This window comes from Sapajus apella, unplaced genomic scaffold, assembly GCF_009761245.1.
Source record: "Sapajus apella isolate SASKATOON/1434 unplaced genomic scaffold, GSC_monkey_1.0 scaffold3, whole genome shotgun sequence".
NCBI lineage: Eukaryota > Metazoa > Chordata > Mammalia > Primates > Cebidae > Sapajus > Sapajus apella.
In genome coordinates, this window is record NW_022436943.1 from 16141573 (window position 1) to 16155311 (window position 13739).

At 34.7% G+C, this 13739-nt stretch overlaps 1 long non-coding RNA gene across 1 annotated transcript in view; it reads left to right on the plus strand.

The window, feature by feature from the left end:
• Positions 1-587: 587 nt before the first annotated feature.
• Positions 588-13739, plus strand: part of LOC116531495 — a 130085-nt gene continuing 116933 nt past the window's right edge. The window contains exon 1 of the long non-coding RNA XR_004260452.1: positions 588-727. This is a non-coding gene — a long non-coding RNA (uncharacterized LOC116531495). The remainder of the gene's footprint in view (positions 728-13739) is intronic.

The window sequence follows — 13739 nt, forward strand, 5'->3', positions numbered from 1 at the left end:
GTGCACAGTTGATCTAATTTTGTGTTGATTGACGAAATAGTTGAACCTGACATTCTGAAGACCATTTCTCTTTGGATATTTAATACTTTGCTGGGTCTCTGCAGCTCTTACCTGAACATTTAAAATAAACTTTGGCAAGCGGTCAACCTTTTATTTGGGAATTGAGAAAAATCCCCTCATATGGCAAGCTGCTATTAAGTAAACATTTGAAATCTTTCTCACATTGGTAATAGCCACTCTCCCACCCCAAATTCAATGTTTTTGTTCTATAACATACAAAATATCTTTATTAAGGGTCTGCAAAGCTTTTGCTATTGCTATTACTCAACCTAGAACTGATTAAATAAGGAGTGGCAAGCTGTTCTGGGCTAATCTAATTAGATTATTTCTTAGATATTTTGAACTAAGACTCACAGAGAATATGTAAACTAAAAGATACATATACATCATGTTATTTAAATACTTTGTTATGTGTTGAGTATTAAGAAGGAGTATGTCTCTGATATAGGCAACAAATAGATTTGTTCTTTTTTTGATATATAAATATTATTACTCATAGAAAAATATAAAATTTTAAAGTAAGTACGCTAAGGTATGTTTTGGTATCTTAGGGACTATTCCTTACCTGGTTTTGAATGGGTCTCACTGAATCCAAGAAGAGTCCTCTTGATGAGCACTGAGGAATAGAGAGCAAAGAGAAAACTGGAGCTGTGGTTCTTTACCCCAGGTAAGCATACTTTTAGTATCAGCTAAAAACTGTCTTAAAAATAGCTGAAGAACATATTCAGCATTAAGGCCTCCCTGCCTAGTGAGTTTGTCTCATTACTGAACCAGTGTGAGTCTGAAAAGCAAAAATCAAAAACAAAAGAACTCCACTTCTCTCTGTGTAGCCAATGTAATGTAATTAGGTCGATGCGGAATTGTTTAATTGTTACTGTAGAAACACAGCAGGACACCTGCAGCATCAAATTTCATCCTAGGTAAATCTAGCCCTAAAAAAACAAAACCAAAACAAACAAACAAACCCCCACTAGTTTCATGCTTAGGCCAAAACAAGTTTCAGAACATCATATCTACTTTTGAAATTTAACTGATTTTTATAGATTCAATAACATTTTGAAAGAAAGGAAATAAATGTGGACTGTTTCATTTATAGGCAAAAAAAGCAATGATATTCAAATTAATCCAACTGTAAAAACTTTTTTTTCTTTTCCTGAGAGGATATCAGTGATTTTCGTGTAAATTCACATTCCTGTAGGTTTATAACCTTAGGAAAAGAAAGCAAGGGATTCTAAGTAGTAAACAATAGTATTACTTAGAAATTAGCTTTTCAAAGATGCATGCATCTGGTTATCTTAAAATAAAATGTGGAAAAAAGGAGGGAAATTCTACTTTTGTCATTTTAATGTGTGAATGAAAATTTCATTTTAAGCTGACATGTTAGAGAAAGAAAATAGAAAAAAAATTCCCTTACCATGGCAAAATGTAAACATCTACCACATCTAGGTAGTTGGTACATGACTGACAATTTGTTCTGCACTCTTGTTTGATAGGTAAGTTTCACAATTGCGATTACACTATAGTATTTATGTAACAGCAATTTACGATAAATATATACAATGTCTACGTATTTATTATTTTTATTGTTACTCTGGTTCATATTCACAGCTATAAACATGAATGTATGTTTTAGAAAATATAATTTAGTTATGAAACTTCTGAATTGGGGAAAGAAGCAAGAAAAATTATACTAAGATAAATTTCAGAGAAATCATGTTTAACTTGCACTTTTTTGTTGAAAGGTAAATTAAAAATAATTTTTTTCATATAGAATAAACCAAGAGACATGTTCAGGAATTTTATTAAGAATTTGATTTGGGCCAGGTGCAGTGGCACACACATATAATCCCAGCACTTTGAGAGGCCAAAGTGGGAGGATCAGTGGAGGCCAGGAGTTTGAGCAACACAACAAGAATGCATTTCTACAAAAATTTTATTTTTAATTAGGCAGACAAGGTGGCACATGCCTATAGCCCTAACTATGCAGGGGACTGAGGTGGAAGGATTACTTGAATCCAAGAGTTCCAGGCTGCTGTGAGCTATGATTTTGCCCCTGCACTCTAGCCTGGGTGACAGAGCAAGACACTATTGCTCGAAAAAAAAAAAAAAAGAAAAAAATTGGTTTGTTCAATAAATAGAGATGTGGTTGCTGAGTTCAAAAGCAGTATAGTCATAGTTGTCAAAGCACACCTACTTTACAAAATGAGATTAAGCATTTATGTACAAAACTGTAACATCTTATGAATCAGTCAATAATATAATTTTCCCTACATCAGGCTGTATAAAGTCATCATTTACTCATTAATTCACATTGAGATTAATTGGGTAAGCCAGAGGGTTATTAGTCTTCCCATTTTGCAGATGAGGATGCAAAGGTGAGAGAAGATAAGATACATGCCACAGGCCCCAATAAAATGATGGAACTTTTTATTTACTCATGCCTTGTAGATTCACAAAGCACTAGACTGAATCACTCACTAATACTCTTAATTTTACTGTGCAGTTGGTAGGGGACAGGTACAATTATCTTTGTTTTACCTTTAATGAGAGTGTACCGCTCTCACAGAAATAGCTTGCCCGAGGTATTTGGCAGAGTTTAGACTTAGCATCAACTTTAATTTACAAAAGTTATTTTTCGTGTCAGCATAATCTACTTTCTGCTAACTGAAGTCTTACAATTTAGAAGCAAGTAAAAGTGTTTTTGATATCCTTTATTGATCTTAGCCATGATTTGACAATTTGTTCCAAAATTTTTTATGACTGTATCAATATTTAAAATACTGTCATTTCAGAATAATAATACGTGCAAAAAAACTATAACCAGAGGAAATTAGAATTGGCTTAAATATATGAAGAATGATGTGGAGAGCCTGGGAAGGGTTTAGGTAAAAGATTGATCTTGATTGTGCATCTCAACTTTGCTGCTGATTGCCCATGATGAGATGTTATTCTATATTATTTTTAAAATATACAAAATGGCTATGAATAACCACCTGAACCTCTCTCCTAGTCATTAATTCTAATTTTTAGTGTTGTCTCTTTGGACACTAATGAGAGTGTTTAATCACTAAAGATAGAGGATAAATACATTCTAGAAAATACAATTAATTTATACTTAAGTAAAGAACATTTCAAATTTTTTTCCCTAGGTTAAACAAAATAGCAAAAGAGTAGCAAAATCATAAATTGTTAGAGCTGGAAGAAGCCAAAACTTCATGTTCAATTCCTCCTTTTAAATGAAGAAATTGAATATCTGAAAAATTACTGACTCAAGATTACACAATTAGGGCTAGAACCAAGTTAAGAATGTTGGGCTTCAATCCTTCCAACCCAGCACTCTATTTAGGTCAAATTCAAAAAAAAAAAAAAAAAAAAAAAAGCCTAGCAAATTGAATAATGCTTGTCAAGTAATGCATATACCAAGCACTTCTCTTAACTAAAGCAAACTTAAAATACCCCCAAATAAGTCATAGAAAGCATCATTCTCAGTCTTAAAAAGGATTAAAGTTAACGTAAACAGAACAAAATTTTTAGATGCCCTCTTCCAAACAGATATCCTTATTTTTGTGCATGGCAGTGCTGTTAAGTAGCATCATACAGTCTTAAACTTTTGAATTCAGTTTTGGCTTTTCTGTTTACCTTGGTAGCTCACAATTAAGCAGTACCCAATCTGATAGTTTCATCTCCAAACTCTCTTTCAACATGGTTGGTCATCTCCTGGCCATTCTGAGATTAGTTTAGGGAAGGATTTTACTACCTCTTAAATTGGCTACTACAAATAAATTTCAGCTAGACTTTTCTAATAGCCTCCCTACATTCCAGATTTTTTATATTCCCCCAAAAGTAATATTGCGGGATACAATAACATCAGCCCCTCTCCCACATGAAAGCACTACATACTGATCCATTACCAATTGATTTCATAATTCCTATTCTACAAACATATCAAGTAAATTTGGACTTAAAGGCCTTTGCCTGTGCCATTCCCCTCCCTGAAATATTCTTTCCCTATCTTTTTTATGGATGGCCCCTTTTTCTTGCTAAGTCCCATCCAAACAATATTGTCCCATTACCCCCACCCTCAGTCCGCCTTCCTCTATAGCAAAACCATCTCTATAAATTTTATGTAATTAACAGGGAAGAAGAGATGAGGGAGAAACGAAAATAAACCAAGCTTACAAGGAATTCAGTAAAAATCATTAGGTCAGCTTGCTCTCTAACCTGCTTGCTTATAGTTGTTTTGCCCCTGAATGACACAGACCCTGTCACACGATTAGAGCTCCCCTTAACTACTCTATAGATAATAACTTAAACATTTTGAAATGTTTAAGTTTTCCATTTGAGATATTGCAGGTTACACATATCAGTGAAACTACTGATGGCAGCTGTTCTGAAGGACACACTAAAGAATATAGTTTTCACATCCTGATGATCTTATCCCCCTAACCCTGACCAGTTAATAACTCTAATTTTCTAGTCCTTCGCCTTCTATGACCCACTTAAAGCCCACAACCCAGAACTCCTCAGGGAGATGCATTTGGAAGTCTCTCTCATATCCTTGCTTGGCTACTCTGATATCATTAAACACTTTCTCTGCTTCAAAACCTATTGTCTCAGTGTATTAGTCTGTTACAAGACAGTGGGCGTAGGAATCTGTTGGTCCTATGACAATAGCACACAGTGTCTGAGATAATCTTGCCTTTTTTTTTTCTTCTGTATTTGCTTCTTATTTGTCTGTCCTAACTAGCATGTAAGCACCACAAGAACGAATATTTACTTTGATCATTGCTGGATCCTGAAAGCCCAGAAGAGCAATTTGGCTCTCAAAAAAAAAAAAAAAAAAAAAATATCTGTTAAGTACCAAAAATATTAACCTTGTGTACAACAGGCTCATTCTCCAGCAACCACTTACCTTCCACGTTTATCAACCATTTCTTCTTTATATACATCTATGTGCCTTCAGTTCCACTTACTTATGATTCCAGATTCCAGATCTTGTTGAGCCTTGTATCAAGTTGTTAAAATCCAGGGATGGAGAGCACCACTAAGTTGTGGATTATCCACTTAATTCAGACCATTTGTAAAAATGAAAAATCCTTGGCCTCTCTCAAAGCTCTTCATTAATGAGCCACAGTAAGATTCTGATTCAGAAGTCTATGAATCTTTACTGTAAAATTTCCAAGTGGTAATCATGTACCATCTGGTTGGAAACCAGGTTTTTACCCGCATGTTCTCTACCAGTACTAAATAATCTATCCATGAATACCAAACTCAACTGTTACATCTTTACTAAAACATTTTATGTTATCCTTGAATAAATTTAAATTTTCTTTTTCCTAAGGCTGTGGAACCCTCAGTTTTTCTCTATTTTTATGGTTCTAATAAATCTTTCTTAGCTGGTAGGGCTCTGTTAATCATTATTTGTTATGGTTATCATCATAAATGTATTTTTGTGTTCCACCTTTCTCTTCTTCCTAAGGAAACCATTTACTACCTCATTTGTCTGTGTACTAGAAAGCTATTTTTAAAAAACAACATTTTTTGGTTCTTTGGTATATTAGTTTCTTCTCACACTGGTAATAAAGATATACCTGAGACCAAATAATTTACAAAGAAAAGAGATTCAATTGACTCACAGTTTAGTGTGGCTAGGGAGGACTCAGGAACTTATAATTTTGGCTGAAGGGGAAGCAAACACATCCTTCTTCACATGGTGAAAGAAAGGAGAAATGCTGAGCAAAACAGGGAAAAGCCCCTTATAAAACCATCAGATCTGACAAGAACTCACTATCACAAGAACAACACAAGGGAACCACTCTCATAACCTAATTCCCTCCCACAAGGGTCCCTCCCATGACATGTGGGATTATGGGAACAACAATTCAAGATGAGATTTGGGTGGGGACACAGCCAAACCATATCAATTGGTTAATTTTATTTAAATCCATATTTTCTACAAGTCATAGTATGGCATTTTTCACACAAAAACTATTAAATATTTGATATAGAAATGGAAGAAGAAGGAGAGAGGGCGAATGAAGAAAGGTTGGTTAGTATGTACAAAAAATACAGTTAGATGGAATAAGTATTTGATAGTATCTATCCAGTATTTGTTAGTAGTAAAAAATAATTTATTGTATACTTCAAAATAGCTGGAAGAGATGACTTGTAATGTTCCCAACACAAAGAAAAGTTACATGTTTTCATGTGAGGGATATTCCAATTATCCAGATTTGATTATTACACATTACATACATGTATCAAAATGTCATATGTACTATAAAATATATACTACTATAATATATCAACAAAATGATACAAGAAAGAAAGGAATAAAATTGAAAGATTGGAATAAACTAGAAAGAAGTAAAAGTAAAGAGAAAAAAAAGAATAGAAGAAAGATTTAATTAATGGAAGAAGAAAAGAAGAAAACAGGAGCTTATATAATTTTTGAAAAACAGTTACTGTTTCCTTACTTTGACAAGTACGAATTATGTTTTTGTATAAATTAAAATATATTCTTCATTATTCTAACCTCCTATGAAAACAGATGGACAATATTTGGGGCTGCCCTCATAATGTATTTAGGGATTGAAAATGAAAATGAGATTCACTAATTTCAGGTTACTGTTCTGATGTCACTATTTCTGTCCCTAAAGGCCACTCTCTTCCTTCTCCATTAGCTAGTGGAGAGTGGCTAGTATAGTCTATTATACTTTCAGTTCTATATATGGTACAAATTGAAATAGTACAGGGAGTACTTTAGTACTATAATTCACTGTCTCTGATTGATAATATCAGTAAGTGTCTGAGACAGCAACAAAAAATGAAGTAAGTGCTTCGAACATGTGTAACGTGTGGAATGACACAGATAATAAGTCAGGCACAGTTCAAGAGTTTGAAAGGCCTAAACTTAAAAATAAAGGCAGAAGTATAAATTACTGACTCCATCTCCTTACCACTCAAAATGCATGACAGATGTCGATAAGGTGAAAATGACAAGGGCACAAAACAGTAACCTTGTCAGTCAAGCTGAACATGTCTTATCAAATATTTGGAAGTATATAGACAGATGCTCATGCACAATTGACAAATATGCTAAAAATATAACATAGTGCGTAAATAAATTAAAAATTCCTAAGTAACTTGTTTGGCCTCCTATAGGGCAGAGTTTAGGAGAAATTATTTCCTCCTTCCTTTTCTTTTTTATGCTAAACTAACTGAAATGGATACTCTAACTAGCTCAGATCAGGGATGTGCTAAATATTAGTTTGTTTTATGTAGATACAAATAAAAAATATCAAATATTAAGAGTGTAACTCTTCGGTGTCAAACCCTGAGCTTATTGATAAATGTATAAACAAATAAGTGCTGTGTCTTGGAGACACTCATAATGGGAGATGGATTCAGAGACAGAAAAGTAAATTAATAATGAATTGTGTTAAGTGTAATAATACAAGTAGACTGAGCGTGCTATGGATGCACAGAGGAGAGATAGGTATCTTTGACAATGGGTACATCTTGATACTGTTTACTGAGAGAGATGACATCTCTCTCAGTAAACAGTATCAAGTTCAACCAAAGAGCTGTGCACCCAAAAACAACTAATTGTTATATAATTAGAGAAACATTACGCTGGCAAAATTGATAGCACTGTGAAAACTTGGAGGAGAATGTCTGCCTAGGAGTTTTAGGAAGAAAATATTTTATCTAAACTTAAAGAATGACTCAGAGTTTATGATATGAAAAAGTGGGTAAAAGTGTCTTTCTTATAGACAGGAAGTAAAGGTCTATATCTAAGCAGCTATTTAAGAAATGTCCAATAGCTAGATATTGAAAGATAACTGCAGGAGACGGTATGAATGATTGGAGATATGGGATGCTTCAGGATATGAGTTTAAAATTTAAGTTGGGCAAGATCCTGGTGGCTCTGTGGGTCATACTAAGCAAGTTCAATAGATCATTGTAGGCTTTTTGGATGGATGTCAAAGATACTGAAATAGGGCAATGACATTTTCATACTATGCTTGCGGTGTAGATCATAAATTAAAGAAGAAAATCAATTAGGGAGCTATTAAATTAGCTTGGTGCAATGTAATTGTGCTTTTTCCAAATATTATCCCAGGTGAGGGAAAAATGAGTACAAAATATAGAACAGGGGCACCAATTTTAAAGTTAATTCAGAATTGAACTTTAGCAGATATAGAGATAATATATACATAATACCTATTAGATTACATATAGTATAAAGTATATATACAGATTTATATGTATATATGCATACATATTTATATATATAAATCTGTACATTATTAATACAATATGTATAAGTATACTCAATCTCAAATCAGGAATATGCTGATATATAGACAAAACTAATAGTGTGTATTTATCCGTATAGTATAGTATAGTGTGTGTGTGTGTGTGTGTGTGTGTGTGTGTGTGTGTGTGTGTGTATAGTGTATATATGGTATATATGCACTATATATGTGTGTGCATATAGAGTATGTACATATATCTATATATGTATACACACACAATATACTATATGGATAGGTAGATACACAATATTAGCTTTTATAAATTCATATTGTATGTTCCAGGTATTTTGTTACAAGTTTTATTTACATTAATTCATTTAGCACCTTAGGGAATATATACAACTTCTCTCTATTTTATAATGAGGAAGCTGAGCCCTGACTTTGTATAGCTAGTACATGGTGAATTCAGGACTCAATTGACACTGCTTTTTTACAAAGGTTTTTTTTTCCTTCTAAAAAGAGATAATTCTGGATGAAAATATGCAAAGAGAGGAATGGTGACAAGTGCACTAAATACAGTATTCAGGGTTGGGTGCACACATTCATTTTTCAGACCACTAGGGCACTATTTAGTGGGGTCCAGTAAATTAGAAAAATCCAGCTTAATACTAGAGAATGTCATTGATACTGAAAATTATGAATCTCCAAAGAATCATAAAACCCTGAGCTCAAGGAAATCTTAAAATGTGATGTAAACTATTCCTACTTCTACTAAGACTGACTGCACAAAAACCACCTCTAAGGGATGAGTATAACCAAGTGTTCTAAACCTAGTTTTTGCAAGAGTGGAAGAAAACCTCAGTGATACAATACCATGACCCCTCATCCTGAGATCATCAGGAATCAGGGTTGGTCTAGGATAATCTACTTGCATGCTCTATAGTTGTTAAGTGAGATCAGATGTCAAATTTTACAAGTCTTAACATTTCTCCTTTATTACTCCCCTCCCCACTTCTAATATTATTGTCAGAGGCATTTGAGCCAGAGTGACTCCATCTTGCATAGGGGCTGGGTAAAAAAATGCTGATACCTACTAGGCTCCCTCTCCAAGTGGTTAGGTATTCCTAGTCATAGAATGAGATAGGAAGTTGGCACAAAATGCAGGTCACAAAGACCTTGCTGATAAAATAGCCTGTGGTAAAGAAGCCAACCAAATCCCACCAAAACCAAGAGGACAACAAAAGTGACCTCTGGTCATCCATGCTGCTAATTGTATGCTAAAATGCATTAGCGTGCTAAGAAACACTCCCACCAGTGTCATAACAGTTTACAAATGCCATGGCAATGTCAGGAAATTACCCTATATGGTCTAAAAGTGGGAGGAACCCCCATTTCTGGGAATTACCCATCCCTTTCCTGGAAAACTCACAAATAATCCACCCCTTGTTTAGTATATGATATAGAAATAACAGCAACAACAAATAGCCAACCAGCAGCCCTCTGGGCTCCTCTACTATGCAGTTGCCATTTTTTTTTTCCTTTTACTTTTCTAATAAACTTGCTTTTACTTTACTTTCTGGACTTGTCCCAAATTCTTTCTTGCATAAGGTCCAAAAACCCTTTCTTGAGTTCTGAATGGGGACCCCTTTTCAGTAACACTATGATGATCTTATTTTCTTCTAGGAATTATAGCATATACCTTTGCTCTGCTCATCCATAAAAATGCCTTTAACAGGGTAAAAAAGAGGAAAACTATAAACATGCTATGGTGCATTCTGAAGCTAAACTATATGCATTTTGTGTATAATTTTTATAATACACAACTCTTAGCATTATCATAATCATTACAAGTAAGAGGGAAGCAAAGTAGTATTGCACAGAGAGATTAGATGTCTTTTGAGTGCCAGATCTCTCATTTCACTTCTCTGAAACACACCACTTATAACCCTCAATAAAATATGGAAAATTATTAATGCCCTCTTACTTTAGATTGTTGTATTGTGTCAAATAAAACAATTATATAAAGGAACTCTGGGAGTTGAAAAGTAACATGGCACATACATAGACTGTATTCAGGAATAGAACATTACTATGTAATCACCACAACTTATCTAGTCTACCCTCAGGGACACAGCATATCATAAACCAAAAATAAAATTCTAAACACCCCAACCAACTGAATGGACCCCTCCTCTTGGCCAAGGGCATTCTGAAGTAAACCTGAAACACTAGGTCAGGCCATGATAGAAATGGGTATTTGGACATTCCTCATTGTATGTTCCTCCCTTTGGATTTCAGGCGCAGCTGATCAGCATTAACATTAAAACAGGGACCTTAAGACTGACAAAACTGACTCTTGGTAGCAATAAGACAAAACATGGAAAATAGCAGGCCCTGAAAAAAATTGAAATATTATATCTCAAAATATATTTCTATGATATGGAAAGCTGTCTCTAGTGGGGAAAACCTACATTCTGTAGAGAATCCCTTTCCTTTTCCAGCTATCTTCCTTAACTCAGGGGAGAATTAACTAAGAGTTGGGTACATTTTTAAGTATGATAAGAAATATTTACAATCTATTCTCTCTGAAGCCTGCTACCTGGAAACTCCATCTGCATAATAAGAACCTTGTTCTCCACAATCCCTTATGTTAACTCAGCTACTCTATTCCATTGAGTCTAGGTTTTCAGATAAATTATTTCAACCAATTGCCAATCAGAAAATCCTTGAGTCCACTTACGACTTGAAAGCACCATTTTGAGTTGTCCTGTCTTGCCAGACCAAACTAATGTACATTTTGCATGTATTGATTGATGCCTTCTGTCTTCCTAAACTGTATAATACCAAGCTATAGCCTGACTACCTTTTGGCACATGTTCTCAGGATTCCCTGGGGCTGAGTTACTGGCCATGTTCACTCACATTTGGCTCAGAATATATTTAGAGTTTGACTCTTTTTGTCAATAATATTCTTGCCTATAGTTGTTACCTGGATCACAGATATAGATAGGTTAATAATGAATATTGTGCATTTAATTGAAAATTCTAGCAGAAATTATTGGCTAGTGTAACTGCCCAATGGATTCACCTTGCCCGATGGGTTCACCTTGCCCACTGCCTAGACAGAGCCTATTTATCAAAATAGGGGAATTGCAATAGAGAAAGAGTAATTTATGCAGATGCAGCTATATTGGAGGCTGGAGTTTTATTATTACTCAAATCAGTCACCCTGAGCATTTAGGAATCTGAGTTTTTAAGGATAATTTGGTAGATGAGGGAAGGTCAGCGAGTCAAGAGTGCTGCTGATTGGTTGGGTCAGAGATAAAATCAAGGAAAGCTGAAGCTGTCCTCTTGTGCTGCATCAGTTCCTGGGTGGGGGCCACAAGATCAGATGAGCCAGTTTATTGATCTGAGTGGTGCCACTTGATCCTTCAAGTGCAGGGTCTGCAAAATATCTCAAGCACACATCTGAGGAGCAATTTAGGGAGAGTCAGAATCTAGTGGCCTCCAACTGCATGACTCCCAAACAACAATTTCTAATCTTGTGGCTAATTTGGTAGTCCTATAAAGACAGTCTAGTCCCCAGGCAAGAAGGAGGTTTGCTTTGGGAAAGGGCTGTTATCATCTTTGTTTTAAACTGTAAGCCGTACACTAAGTTACTCACAAAGTGAATTTAGCCTATGCCCAGGAAGGAATGAGGACAGTTTAAAGATGAGTTGGTTAGGTTAGATCTCTTTCACTCTCAGTCATAATTTTGCAAAGGTGGTTTCACTATTAGAAAATAACTAAGTCCAAGCACTTAACATTAATAAATATACTGACTAAAGTAAACAATAAATCTAATGTAAAAATATGTAATTAACATTCCTATTTAATAATATATTTGTACAATTTTATATAGTTCAGTGACAGAAATTAACCTCTAATGAAAAAATTAGCATAGTGACTACTATGAAAGCTATGAATTGGAAAAGGGAGCAATAAAGCTTCTGGAGTGAAAAAAATATTTTATGTCTTGAACTGGGTAGTCGTCTAACTAGTATATGCAAATGTAGAAATTCATTGAGCAGTACTTTTAAGATATTTAAAATTTACTTTATGTGAATTATACTTCAATAACACCTTTGCCTTAATTCTATTCTTGCTACTTACTTCTTGAAAACACATTATTTTCTTCTAGAGATCTTTGTCTATACACTGTCCAAACAGCATGTAGGAGGGCTGAGTGCTTCTTTGGAAAAAATAATGACTTTTGTGACTGTCCAGATTCTGAGTACAGAGCCTTTAACAGGTTAATTTCTATATAAGTACTACCATTTCTACATTGTTGCTAAACATAAAGGTACCTCAGTGCTACTTGAGGAAGTCAATTATGCTCCAGTGAAAGGTCTGTTGAACCTACTTCTGACCACTTTTGATTTGCAAATTGTTTCTATTGCTGCTTTTAGGAGAGTAAGAGAAGTTGTATAAACATATTGGTTGTCTAAGCTTAGAGAAAAAACTTGCAGGCTGAATTCTGATAATTCTCCTTTCATGTGCAAGAACATTAAATTATATTACTTTCTGAATCATTCCACCAGATTCTGCTCCTAACTGAAGCAACCTGAAGTTTTGCTGTTTTTACTCTGTAATAACCCAAGGCATGAGTTCAATATTATTGTGTAAATATTGACTATTATTATTGTCAAATTTTAAAAGTCCCCAGTCCTTTAGAAGTATATAAGGTATATTTCATAGACAAGAGTGTTGCTTTTTTGTAGGATACCATTGATATTTTGAATAAGTGACATACATGAAGAGGAAGTTTATTAATGTTGTCATCCCCACCCATGTACAAATTCTGTATTTTGTGCCTTACCTGTTGACTTCTGTCACCAAAAAAGGTCAAATTCTATAAAATATTTGAAGAGATTTATTCTGAGCCAAATATATGTTACCATGGCCCATGACACAGCCCTCAGGAGGTCCCAAGAACATGTACCCAAGGTAATTGGGGCTGCAGTTTGGTTTTATACATTAGGGAGACATGAGACTTCAATCAAATACATTTAAGTCATACATTGGTTTGGTCTAGAAAGGTGAGACAACTTGAAGTGGGGGCTTCCAGCTTGCAGGTAGATTTAAGCATTTTCTAGTTTGACAATTGCTTGAGTTTATCTAAAAACCTGGAATTGATAGAAAAGAACACCTGGGTTGCAGTAAGATGTTGTGAGGACCAAAGTTTAATCATGCTGAGGAAGGCTTCAGGTAGTATCCTTTAGAGAGAATAGGTTGTAGAACGTTTCTTATGACTTAAAGTCTGTGTTGATGTGAATGCAGGAGAGGTATAATGAAGCATTTCTGACCCCCAACTTCCTGGCATGGCTTGAACTAGTCTTTCAAGTTAAGAGTGCCCTGGCTAAGGAGAAAGCCCGTTCAG